General features: G+C 40.6%; 1 long non-coding RNA gene across 1 annotated transcript in view; it reads right to left on the bottom strand.

Moving 5' to 3' along the window:
• Positions 1-14,207, bottom strand: part of LOC108502791 — a 142,947-nt gene that overhangs the window by 43,180 nt on the left and 85,560 nt on the right. The window contains exon 9 of the long non-coding RNA XR_001876625.1: positions 7,035-7,131. This is a non-coding gene — a long non-coding RNA (uncharacterized LOC108502791). The remainder of the gene's footprint in view (positions 1-7,034; positions 7,132-14,207) is intronic.

The raw sequence follows: 14,207 nt of genomic DNA on the forward strand, positions 1-14,207 counted from the left end.
ATGACAACCACCTATATTCTAGAATAAATTTTGGCAGCTGTGTTGTTTGAGATCATCCTGAATAATAGAGCTAAGCTACAGGAGAAGAAAAAATGTGGACATTTATTACATGAGAATGTCTTGCTGATTTAAAAACTCAGTTTTATCACATCCTACACTGAAGGAAGCCTACCAGTGAGTCCTGCTGGGTTCTATCAATACCTCTGATTACGCAGGTTTCTTCTTTTACCTGTCATGCCACCCCTCAGCTTGGTCTTGAGAAATGCTGTCACCGTGCTGTAACTATGCTGCCTGTTGCTGTGAGAGCCAGCATGCAGGACAATTATCCCTTCTGTCTGTCATTTGTTATCTCTAGATTTAAATCCTGAGCAGAGTCATTGTTTCATAAAGGCACTTTTCTACCATGTAACAGCACCAGAACATCAGGAAAGCTCCAATACAGCCTGCAGTCCCTGAGGGGTAGCCTGAACTGCCTCTTTGGCCATTTGGATCACAAGGTGCCAAAGAACCAGGAATAACGCAGTGGCTGAACATTGTGCTCTGGGCTCTGCCACATGAGACACTTTGCAATGGCTCACATCTCTGCTATGGGGGGATTTCCTTCTTACGTCTTACAAGTATAGAAAATTCCTTACTTTTATCTTTAAAAAGAAATAAATAATGATAAAGGGAAACAAAGAAAACTGTTTCAAAAAGCTCATGCTCAGAATTGGGGGGGGGGGTTTCCCCAAGTACAAAATGCCACAATTTGAGAATTAAAATTAAACCATCAGGCTTTACTAAATGGCACGACTGCATTTAAAGTGCCCAGAGATATAAAAGCCAACTTCATTCATGTTCCTTCCTTCACCCATTTAAATGCACAGTGAACAAATGAAAGGGCTTTTTTAGGGAACGAATCAATGTTGATCCATAATCTTTGTTTCAGTTGAGATAACTGACTCTTCAATTTCCCCCCTTTCTACTGCAGATACACCATTTGTTTTGTGGAGTTTTTTTTCTCTCCTCAAACCTCTTAAACAAAAGCCTCAGCTCAGATGAGCTTTCTCAAGTTCTGAGCAGTTCTACCTATTACTGAAAAACCAGAATTTAAAATTGTTTATCCAAGTGTTAGCCAAATTCCCCAATCAATCTTCTCTTTTCTCTCCAAATCATTCCTTTTTCTCCTATTTTTTTTTCTATCAAAGAATTCCATTATTGTATCAAAGGTATGTGAAAATAGCTTTCACAGTGTCTCTCTCCTGCCTTTATAGCAAAGCTGCAGATGGCTCCAATTCAGCCCCTGCTAAAATAAAAGAAGGTGAATTGCAATACCCACATAACTCCACATGAGCAGAAAATGGCAGTTTTGTTTGCTTCATCTGCAAACCTGCTGGTACAATTTCATATGCATACAGATAATTAGGTAATCCTTTTATTTTACATCTTTCATAGCCCTTCACTGTTTTAGCATTTTCATTGAAAACAGCTGGTAATCTCCATCAATGAAAACTGCATTTGTTTTATTATTATTATTTCTGCTTAAGAGGTTTGTTAAGATATGCTGTGAATCATTTAAAAGGCCTGTATAAGCCAGATATATTGACATTAAAACAAAAGCAAGACCTTTTGCTTGCAGATAGTAAGGTAAGGTATTAAATATTAAAGTTGATTTACTGAAAGGCTTAACATATATGAAAGGTCAAATCAGATAAGAGAATGAAAATAAATTGTATTATATTGTTTGTGAAGAGACCTGACAGAGGTAAACACATTTTTACATGACAGCTCTTTAAAAAAAATAGATAAAAGAGATTTGGTTGATTAATCTCCATAGCATTTTCAGTCTTGTTCCAGCAGTGACACAAGTGTAAGGAGGAATAGGAAAGGCCAGAATAAGGGAATGTACTTAGAGGATAATGGGCTCCATTGGCCAGGGGAAGAAGGAAGCCCTTACTGTGATTAAAGTCTCTTACACTGCTGCTCCTCCTGCCATAATGGACCAACAGTCAAAATTCACATTAAAGACCCACTATTTTATTTACTGAATGACATGCAGTTCTGCATGTAACTCATAAGGCAAATTCCACACTTTTCTACAGAAGTTTCTGTTTAAATTCAGCATGCTGCATTTTTCTTTGATCATTTTATCACACCCATGTCCTAAACGACCTCTTGGGAGAGAGCTTAAAAGGATGCAGTAGGAGGTAATCCAAATTGAATATATGTAGTTATGCATACAGTCCAAATGTGAAATTCTGCCTCCAAACTAGTAACAATGACACTTTTTAAAGGATTTAATCCCAGTAAGATGTCAGATGCCTGCTGGGAGCTGGCATTCAAAGGGGAGTGGCTGTGCCACCTGCAGCTAAACCATGTTAATAGGAGAGAGAGGGATCCTAAGGGACATGTGCTCCTGGAATCATCACCTGTCTCAGTCACTGCATAATGGGGGAAGGGAATCATTTTCATAATGCCGCAGAGATTTTCTTCTGAAGGGTCTGACTGAGCACTCCAGGGACTAGAATGATCCATCTACATCACCCCTCTCTTCTGGGAATGACAGGAGAGGCTGCACTGAAATCACTAAGGAAGCACGGCAGAGGATGGCCTTTAAAGAACAAGTGAGGGCTGAGGACCCCCCCTCTCTAGTCGAGTAGACTTCAGTCTCACTGTGGCTGTAACACTAAGACTCTGAATTAGGATATTTAATTTGCATTAAATAATAAACTCACTGTATTTGCTTCTCCTCATGGCTTTGTAAGCTTTACTCACACTTTAATTTAAGACAGACTCTCAGTGTAGGAGGAAAATGTGATGGTAAGGGAGTTCCTCACAGGAACCTGCTCTAAGCAGGTACGAGTAGGAACATCAGACAGACAGCAGAATCAGACCCATGTGCTCTGTGTTTCTGGCTTGTAATTCTATTGAGAACACTAATGTTAAACTTATCTTTTTGAAAAGAAAGAATATGAGTTCTTTCAGAGCTTTCTTTCATCTTATCAATCACATTATTCCAGGTCAGTGTCTTTTGATATGGATGCTTCAAAAAAATTTTGAATTAGAGTTCCACAGAAGAATATAAACCTGCTTATGAAATTAAATAAACCTAAGGATTCTGTACACTTGCTTTCTTCCCTGCTATTGCATGATTAATCACTGACTTTCTGTTGTTTTCCCCCATGAGATTTCAATATAACACATTTGAAATATTATTTTTGTTCTGCTCATACCAGATAAAAAAATAAATGCATCTACGATTTTTGATCAGTGTTCTTCTTCCATTAAGATGGCTCTGTTGTAAAAATATTATTTTTTGCTAGTGTTTCCAGAGTCTCACTCTGCAAACATATTAGGGAAGAATCATAGTGAATGTAGCTTAAGTGCAAAGAATTTGGTGTACAAAAATGTCATTTTCCTGCTAGATATGTCCTCAGAGTAAAACTCCTCTGGCACAAAGCTAGTAAGAAGCCCTACTTTATCCCCACCAGATTTCTGGGCAGGAACAGCAAGTTCCATAGGTGGATGATCTATTTTCCAACTTTCCCAGCCTTTAGCTTGAGATGCAATCCATGAGCAAACTCCTCTTTCAGGGAGCTATAGAACATCAGGGGTGGAAAATGCCAGTTCACATTTTTTCTCAGTAGTTTGCCATCACAGAAACCTGTAACACCCCGGAGTTACTAAGTTATCGGCTACCTGTTGGGTAAACTTCCAACCTAGGTAACAGCAAATAACAGGTAGTTGGTTTGGTTTTTTCCAATTCAGCTTCTTTTGCTGTTGAGCTAAACATTCACACTTCCTCTCCTTTCCCCTTCGGCAGAATGTATAAAACCTTTCAGGGAGTTCATGGTTCATAAAACCCCCAGTGGTCACGCACCAGACATGAGTGCACCTCCTGGTCTTCTTGCATACCTAAATTCAGTATAAATTTTAGGCTCATCAGGTTTATCCAGCTGTTAGCTCAGCACCTCAGCAGCCCTGTCCCACATCAGCCTGGGCACCCTCATCTTGACCAGGGGCAAGGCTCAAATATTGGGAAGCAGAAGAGAGTAGCAGCAGCAGGCAGGGAAGATCACCCACAAGCAATGTTGTTTACATAATTAACATGAAATTTCCCTGGCTTATCTTCTTTCAAACTTCAGACTACAGCCGCTGTATACTATGAGAGGCTTTAATTGCATTGTATAAGGCTTTTGTTGCTCTTTCTCTGGGCTAAGGAAGGGGAGGGAGTTATCTTTTCAGCAATACTTCTTATCTCACAAACATATTTAACTACTAACTGTAAAATTGCTTGAAAAACCACATCTTGTTGTGTCACTTAGGAATCATCCTTCTGCTGTGAAGGGAAAGAGAAGAGGTGGGAAGGGTGTTGGAGATGCCACGTCCAGAAAACATTTCATTACAAAATGTATTTTTCTTTACCAGAGGAGAGGATTACCAGAATTTTGTTCTGTAAAAATCTGCCTGAAGCAGAATTTCTGTGCTACAGGAAGGTCTCAGATGTAGACATTGATACCTGGCAAAAGAGAGGTTTTGCTGGAAAGAGAGGAAGATGCTGTTTCCAGAAAACCACTGTTGCATAGTTTGACAAGTCAAATCCAACTTCCTGCACTGTCCTTTGGAAAAGGTTGGCCCTGCTTCAAGTTCCCCCTCATCAGATTTAATCCCTAAATCACTGCTACTGCAACTTGCCCTGACCCAATGCAAGCACTGTTAAGGGTCTCCTGTGCTCAGAAAGGTAAGGGAAGAGAAGAGAGAGGAAAGGGCATGGAGCTGGACACCTGCCTGGAAAAAAAAAAATAACATGCATGCAGAAGGAACAGTTTTAAGTGGATTGTCTTGCCTCCAAAATTGATCCAATTTTCAGCAACTTGATTCCAGGTAGTCTTTTGGACTTCCATTAGATGCAAAAGGAGCTAAGCAATAATGTTATCCCTGTAGCATGATCATCTCTTTCTGTCTCTCTCACGTAGATACCCACCCACAGAATTTTTAAGTCCTGAACAAATTTGTAACAGCAATGGTATAGAATAAATTTATATGCACACACGAACACAAATTGTGTGTGGGTAGAGAGATCATGTAAGCATCTGATGTTCATCTCACAGTTGAAAACTAGAATACCATAAAACTAATATTATTAGGATGCCAGATACTTTCTTCCACTGCACCACATCATGAGGAAGGAAAAGAAGCTCTGGTGGAAGGAGTCAGACACTAAAGGAGCCAGGAGAACAGAACAACTGTGCTCCTTCCTGTTCTGACAGCCCTCTGACACAGTGCCAGGCTCTGGTGGCTCACAGCCCAGGACCGTTTGAGAACAGATGGAATATAGTATGTTCCTTTCTGAAATTAAGGGAAGTAAGGGAAAAGGAAAGCAAAAGGAAGTGAAGCTCAAATCAGCACTTCCTGAACTGCACTTCCTCTACAGCGCTTGATCCACAGCCCTTTGAAGTCTGCAGGGAGAGCTCCACTGACTTCAAAAGGATTTGATTCAGAGCCCGAAGGAGAAGGAAAAAGTGTGTGGCATGGCAGAGAGCTCACTGGCATCACAGCTCCGTGGGAATGCACAGAGCTTTGCCCGGAGCTACGTGTGCTTATCAAATGTTCTCCTTCCTTGGATTGCCCTTGAGACATGTTCCATCCAGCAGGACCGGTGAAAAGATTTAAAATACGGTTTAATTTACATATATTTGACGGAGAACATAAGTGTTCTTCCAGAAGATTTGCGAGTCAAGTAGTGCTTTTCCTCCCCCTATCTGAAATAAAAGAATATTTCCTTTTTTCCTGGCAAAATGTTCCCGCATGAACATTGTATTAACTCTGTATATTAATTGAAAATTTTTAGTGTTGTCTTTTTACCGTTACTGAACGGAGTTATTACAATCAAGATTTCTTTCCTCTTTTAAGTCTGGTCTTGCTGTACAACGACCATTCCCAGTATCTCCCCAAATGCACCTTCTTCATATCAGCGTTCTATAGCTAGAAAGCATTTTAAGTTTTCCTTCTAATAGCAATTTACTTTGATATTAAAATGTCCATCAAAATCTCTGCAACTACAGTCATTACAAAGTTCCCAATATTTATGTGGCTTAACAATGAAAGAATTTTCACAAAAAAAACAAATAAAAAAACCACCTATCATTCAAAGTACCTCCTAGTCCAGTTTTATGTGTATCATATGGTTAAAATAGTTCTCTGGAGCTTCACTCATCATTCTGTCTGGAAAATAACCAGAAATACTCCCTTTCCTCCCCCCCTAAAATAACCACACAACCTTTATGAAATACACTGAAACAATAAATTCCACATAGAACCCTTTATGTATTCACCCACACCATGCTCTTCCATGAGCAAGGTTGTAAGCGTGACATGGTGTGTGCATTTAGCTTGTGATGCTTCCAGAGGACTCCATGCTGCTGCTCTGTGCCACAAATTACAGGGTGAAGGCTGAGAAAGGAGGTGGAAAATTTATAGATCAGGATGCATATAAGTACTCGCCGTGAAAGCTGTGGTGAGGCCCTAAAATCTGTAGCCTTCTGTTTGCCAAAATGATTAGAGGAGGTTTTTAGAGTTGTCAGGAACTGAACACCATGTGAGAAACGAACGAAGCAGCAAAATTATACACAAGGACAACACGGGCAATGGAACAAGAGCGGAGCAGACAGCACGGTTTGCTCGGTGTTCCTGCACGGACCAACACTGGAAATGGCAGATGGACAGGCAGCAAGGGCTTTGGAAGGGTCCAGTGGGCTAAAGAAGGAATTAAAATGCCATATTTTAAAACATGACAAAGAGAAATGCTTGATCAAACCTGCTAGTATGGTCTGCTTACAGATGAAGTTGAAGTTTGGGCAAAGGGAAATCAAACGCCTCTGAGGCTCCCAGTGAAGCAAAAAATTACATTAGCTTTACAGCCTCAAGCATATTTGTTAGTATTTAACAAATTATGTGCTTCATTTAAATACCATTGCTGGTAGCCAAATAAATTAAAATCACCTCATTAGGTTTTACATCAGTGAAGCTAAAAAATTAAAAGAGGCTTTTCTTACCTTCTGCCTAGGTGTCCTCCTGCTTGTACAGTCAGTGCCAGTAGGGACCTGTCATGGAGGCCTTTTTCCATATCATTTGTCTCTAGGCATCCTGAACCTAATGGATATAATGAAAGACAAGGCACACATGTGATTTCAGAACATTGCCACAGTTCCACAATCAAAAACGTGATCACTGGGATATCTGAAATGAACAGACTGAAGCACTTGCAGCTCTGCAGGCCCACATGCTGCACTCTGCTAAAGGCAAAGGAACGGGCACAAGCAAACCCAGAGAACTGACTGTATTTCCCCAGCAAGCTGCAACAAATCCAGGGAAAGCCCTGCACAGGGCAAACAGGGAGGAGCGTGGACAACAGCTTCTGCTCTTCACTTCTCCACCTCTCTCACGGTGTGACTTTGGGCAAGTTGTTTCACTACACGTGTTGTAGGTAACTGTTTCCAATACAGAGGTAAAGACACTTTAAGCCCACCTTCAGGTTGTCTAAGTTTCCCCTAAATTCCACTGTAGAATATTTTTCCTGATAAACGTTTCTGAAGGTCTATGGCCAGTCACAGATGTCCAAAAACTGAGGTAGAAAATAGGCTATTTGAATGTAATCCTTCAGTCTCTTTCGCCAAGTCTTCAATTTATGGAAAGTTAAAACACAGTTCGAGTCACAAATTACTCTCAGTACATATGACCAGGGTTAGGGTGTCTACCTTGTATGCTCCTACTGAAAGAAAAGCCCTTTTCCATCAGGATGGATAGGAAACAAAGGCATTTGCTAAGTGTTTGCAACATTTGACCAGCTCCATTGACAAAATAATGGAAAAGCAAGGAAAGCCAAACTCTTTTTTCTCATAAATAGTTCATTCTCTGTGGAAGGCAGTTTGGAGAAACCAAAACCTCTGAAACTTATATTGTGCAATAGGTATGTCAGAAAAAATATACAGTATGACATTTTCCAAGTGCAGCACTTCAATTTTTAATTTAAAGTGTTATTTTGGGACCAGGTTCAGCACATTCCATTAAAAAAAAAAAAAACATTTAGTGGGGAATGAAAAGTTTCATTCGAACAAAAAAATCTTTGCTAACTTCCTAGGATTTATGTTTTAATATGGAAGCAGAAACATTTTTTGTTCAGGTCACCCAGCAGCAGCTCCTGTAGAATGATTTGCACAGCCTTGCTAAGGGAATATTTGAAAACTTGCAGAAAAATTCTCTAGCTGCACTGCAGGGAAAAAAAAAAAAGAAAAAAAGAAGACTGCATAACTCATCATAGTACCAATCTGTCTCAACATTTAAGACAATATTTAAGATTTGCTATTCCTAAGTGCTGATTTCCTGTTGAAGTTAGCAGGACCATTTGCATACTTCTGATTAAATATCTTCCTAAAGGCTTTGCCAAGTCAAGGTACATGAAGCAAATGATAATGAGAGAAAGCTGTTGAATATCTTGACAGTTATCACAAAATTCTCTGAATAAATTACATGAATGCTTTTACCTGTTATTGCCCTTTTGGCATGAAAGTCTTCATTTAAAACAGCTCTTCCTCTTTAATGAATTTGACTTGTGATGATGATTGATGTCTCCTGTCTTTGCATTTTCCCATTCCTCTAAAGTGGTGATAACCACTTTCAAGGTCCTGATTGCTCTGACACCAAGCCAGTGGTGAGGAATAGGGAACAGAGACCTTCCCCATTAGCAGTAAAAACAGTCAGGTAAAACTACATGTAAAAGATGCTTTGCAGTAACCAAAATCCATAGGAATAAATTAGATAGCTACATCCTCAGTGGTTACAAGTTAAGGCACCACTCCTTGCTAGTTCACTGCTCCAGAAGTGTGCAGTTATTTCTCGGTAGTGGAAGAGCCAGCTGCCAGTTAGTGTTTGTGCTCTGCTTGTTCCTCTGTGGAAACCTGTTGTAAACAGAAGGCTGCCAAGGGTATCAAACTTTTCATATCACTGTGATGTAGAATAAAGTTCATTATGATTTGAATTAGGGCACATCAAATTCATTGTGCTTTATCTGATGAGACTCATATGCTTCCAATTCAAGAAAGGTAATCTATGGAATGTGACGCTGGAGTTACAAGTAACTTGTTACTGATCACTCTCTTTTTCATTTTACTTCAGACATTTGCAGTATAATAGTGATGTTGAAACAGTCACATTTCTATTAAATATAACACCTTCCACAGCATGTTTAGTTTTCAGTTGCAATTCTTCACCTTGCATGCTATTTGGTGATTCTAAACTGTGCATATCCAAAGCCATACAAGCCAGCACCATTTCAGCAGAATTCCACTGGTATGTTATACAAATATTGATTTTGGAAACATCTTTGATGTTAGTCAGTTCTTCAGAATATTGTATTCAGAACTGAGCATGTATGAAAAACTAAGCACACGGTATCAGTGTGCGCTGGGAAATTATACTCAAACTAAAGCAAAAACTGGGGCTCAGTCAATTATGAAATCTGTTTTCTCTTCACTGCTTATAAGACAAAAGGGACAAAGCCACGGAAGAAACACTACAGATGCTCAGTTTGGGAGGAAGTAACTCATTCTCATGTTCTCCAAGGAGTGACAGGCAAGCTGTCCCCCAGAGAAGACCATTTTATGAAGGTGCTGTAAGCTGCAGCTCAGACCACACTGCCCTCTTTCTCCCCACCTTCCTTACCCTGACAAACACTCTGACCTGTGGAGCTTTGCAACCACGTGTCCAAAAGCCACAAGTCCTCACCTTTCCCCTTTGCCAAGGCAATGTTGGAAAAACATCACAGATTCTGGTGCATTTAAGAAGCATATGTGGGATGGAATAAGTAAGAGTAGTTCCCTCTATATCCAAATCAGCAGCACTCCCTTCCTTTCTGGCAGGGAAATGGCCATTTCCACAATGGTCATGGGGGTAAGGCTGGGGTTGCAGGAGCACTTGGAACCATAAAAGATGCTAAAGGACAGACTGTTATCTGCCACTACAGATAAATGCAATTAAGGGCCATCATAGTTTCCCCCAGCAGTGCTAGTTCTTCCTAAACTCGTTCTCTCACGTTCCTGCAGTCATCATTTCTTTAGTGACTGCAAAGTCACCAAATTGCTTCTCACTCTACACAGCAGCAAAACAAGATGTCAAAAGAGAAAAAGGTGATTCCCTAGCTAAGTATGTGACAACACAAGAAAGAATTTAATCTGAATCACTGTCTCTGCTTAGCTTTACATGCACAGACAGAGATAAAACTGAGAGTTCTGGATAATTTTAACCACAGAATTTATGACTGTTGCTACAGGTCTGGGATGGGAGAAATTGGATCTGTATTGCTTCAACCTGCCCTCAGGACCGTAAAAGAAAAATCATTATCCACACCAAGACCTGAGAGCAGAGCCCTGAGCCAGGGTCTGTAGGGTGCCTGTAACCCACCTACAGCCCTTTGCAGGACCCAGCTCACCAGCAGAACCCTGGAGCTGCTTCAGCCTCCAGTTCTCCATCCACAGGCTGTGGTTCCAGACACATGCCAGGATGCAGAAGAACCTTTCAGTGTCTCTACAACAGACTACCTGGTCCCCAGCTGGCCAAAGACTTTGCACCACTTACCAGAGAGGATAAAGGGATAAGGAAAAAAAAAAAAAAAAGGAAAAAAGGAAAAAGATAAAAAAGAGGAAAGGACAAAAGGGAAAAATAAGAAATAAAAATGGAAACAGGCAAAAAGATAAGTGAAAATAAAAAAGGGAAAATAGGAAAAAAGGAAAGACAAACCAAGAGAAGAAGAAAAAAAGAAAAATGGATATGAAAAGAAAGAAAAAGGAAAAAAGAAAGAGAAGGAAATAGCAAAAAAAAAAAAAAGCCAACATCCTTTTAAAAACAGGGAATGAGAGGTTAATTCAGGATATCAGAAGGGAGGACTAGAATGAAAAAGAAAAATTAGAAGTGCAAATGCAGTTTATTTCTAATGGCATATGCGAAACAAATACCATTTTCTACATACTCTTAAACAGACAGATAAACCAACCCCCAGTGGTTGCCAAAGTGAAAGAAGGGCAGCTGGACCACAGGGTTACTCCAGCCATTAGCATTTTTGCCAGTGGATGAGAAAGCATTTCAAACTGAAACGTGTATGGTCAGCAGAACATAAGCATTAACTTATTGCCTGTCTGATTTTCATCTTTCATTTCAATGGGCTGAATTATTAATGTCATCCTAGTCACTAGCTAACCTTTTTTTTTTTAGTCTCTGTATAATGTTAAGTCTTCACATAATCCAGAAAAGTTCAGGGTTCTGAAGCAGCAACCCTCCTAAGATGACCTACAAATACAGGCTACTTCAAGCGCAAAATAAACTTCTCCCACATGCAGTTACCATCCAGCACCAGCAGCACTGCAGATCCATTCCTGAAGGAAGACAACAGTGTAGGGTCTGTGGTGCCTTCAGGAAAAAACAGTGTTCTGGGAGGCAGAGGGAAGTGTGACACATCAAGGGCAGTGGGGGTTAAGTCTCCTGGCAGAAGGCTGAGACGCAGCTGGAGGCAGTTGCCTGCTCAGAGGAACCTTCCAAGCCATGGTTTGTGCCCCAAGGCCAGTCCAAGGCTGCTGTGACAGCACTCCCAGCACAGCTCACTGTGTCGGAGGGATGGCAACTGCACCTTCCACTGCAGGGCTGTGGCGTGAGCAGAACCACAGGCACGCTTCCCTCGGATCTTTGCAGTAATCCCCACTGACTTTGGAAGTGCCTTTCATGGAAACACTCCTGTCAGTTTGGCCAAAGGGCTGGGGAAGCCTGTGCAGGGTTAGAAGCTGATCAGGCAGTTTGCAATCCATGTTCTTTATCTGCTAGAGACAGTAGTAAGGTCTTTGGTTTAGGGAGCAAAGACATGTGGCTGGGAAGAGAGGAAGTTTAAGCTGTATTCAGAGCGTTACTGTTACCAGAACATTTCAACACTGGAAAAAAAAATTGTTTACCACCACACTTCTTAAAAGGTTTGAAAGTCTTCAGTGATGAATGGGATTACCTCCTTATTTATTTATCTGTTTTGCAGATTAGCACAAGCCAAACCAAATATACAAATTTCATTCCAGAGGAAAAAATATTACATGCCTAGGGGGGAAAAAACAAACGACTGTATTTACCTTAACATTGCAATTTGAAAAAGCAAACTTGAGAAGAGTGATTAAAAGCACATGAAACGGGAAGCATGCCCTTTAAATACCAACTTCTAATTGCAGTGATGTGAATATGTAAGTCTAATTACACACATTTAAGGAGTAGATATTTTATTAAAACTGCCTTGATGTAAATTGCACAATCATTTCTTTTATTAAGACTGATCATCAATTTCCATTCTGGTATTTGTTAATAAGGACTGACAAAATAGCAGAGACTTACCATTTCTAGGAGCACTGCAGCAATGGCTTTACAGTACAGCTGGATGGATACCCTCATGCTCAGCTCCAGCATACTTGTGATATTAATGCAGTCCATGACAGGGCTAAAGAAAAACTTAATTTTAGCTGCACAGAATAATATGTCTTAAATGGCAAGATATAATCCCACTAGATGAGATTTCCAAAACTTTTGCCTTTCTTTCTGAACTGGTGGGCACATCTCACAGTTATTTTCAGCCCACTCCTGGGTGTTGAGGCTGAGCAGCTGAGAGCAGCCCAAGGCTTCTGGCTGAGGGCAGTCACAGCCCACAGACAGTGAGTTCACAGCCACACCTGTACCCACTGCTTTTGTGCCAAGGCAAGTGGGTGCCTTGTGCAGAGCTCACCACTTGTGCTTCAGCTCATGGAAAGGCCACTGGGCCCCAGTGCACAGAGCAGCTATGCCTCCAACCCAGGGCTGCTTTGTCCCAGGGCTCAGTCCAGCTGCACTGCTGGGAACAGACTCTAACACGCTTGTCCGATTTCTTCTCTGAATTTGACTGCAGGGCCCAGTCACTGCTCCTTATTGCAACTTCCTCATGAGATCCAACCACCCTTTAGTATTCCCTTCTCCAGAGACATCAATGCACAGGACGGTTCGGGCAGAACAAAGGAGACACCCTCTCATTTTAGTCAATGAGTTACAGGATCATGCTCATTATTTTGCCTTACAAAAGAAAGCCAAAAGTTTCTGGATTAGAATGTGCCTGTTACTCCTCTTTACCAACTATCGAAGCGTGAGAGATCTGTGCCAAGAAACACTTAAACAAATTGTTTCTTCCTCAACACTCTGTCTCCCCATATTTGAAAACAAATACTTTCTCTCCCTTCTTTGTGTAATTTTTGTTTTCATTTTCCAGAACAAGACAAACTGCAGTTTTCTAATGAGAACACACTTCTCACATGTATGTAGACCCAGACGGTCAGTATATTTTGTAAACTATTGACAGCACTGTAAACTTTCACGACTTAAAGAGAATCTTTGCTATAATGAAGTCCATGGTAAAGCCCCAGGACTGGAGTTAAGAGAGTGCACAAGGATTTGAGCTTTTTCAAGAACGTACAGGTGTAGAACCTGCACGTGCCAGAAGAAACACACTCTAAAGTAGCACGAGTAAACTGGCAGGGAACACAAACTTACTATTCATTTTACTTAAAATTTCAAATTGTAGAGCCTATTAAAGTCACTCAGAACTGCCTGTTGAATTCTCAACATCTTCTCTTTGGCAATACTGAATAAAGGTAAATTATTCAAACTGAAGAAATATCTCACATGAGACCAAGGCTAATACGCATACTAGAATGAGAGGGGGAAAATATAACAGCAAGGAAAAAGCTAAATTGTGTTTATTTCATGTTTGGAGGTAAAATCAGGTGCATTTTAATTCAATCTAAACCATTTTGCCTCTCTCAAAAGTAAAAGTTTAAGGGCAACCTTTCTAAAAATTAAAAGAAAAAAAGATTTCACAAACTGTTAAGCTTCATCTTCTGAAATTCTAACCACAGCACTCAGAAACCAAAGGGACAGCAAAAGAAAAAGACCACGAGGAATGTGCAGGCACAGCACTGAGACACACACACCCCTCCCTGAAAACCTGCACATCATTTTAAGGGTTTCAGAGCCTTTGGCTCAAAACTGTCTGTGGACAGAGGAGCAGGGTGGTGCCTGGAAGACTAGCCTTCACACTTGCTCCAGCTCCAAGCCACGGATGAGAAAGCTGTTTATAACTCTGCATTATCTTGAAATCTTCAGAGACTTCCTGGCAGAATGAG

This window comes from Lepidothrix coronata, unplaced genomic scaffold (genome assembly GCF_001604755.1).
Source record: "Lepidothrix coronata isolate B3197 unplaced genomic scaffold, Lepidothrix_coronata-1.0 Scaffold124, whole genome shotgun sequence".
Classification (NCBI taxonomy): domain Eukaryota; kingdom Metazoa; phylum Chordata; class Aves; order Passeriformes; family Pipridae; genus Lepidothrix; species Lepidothrix coronata.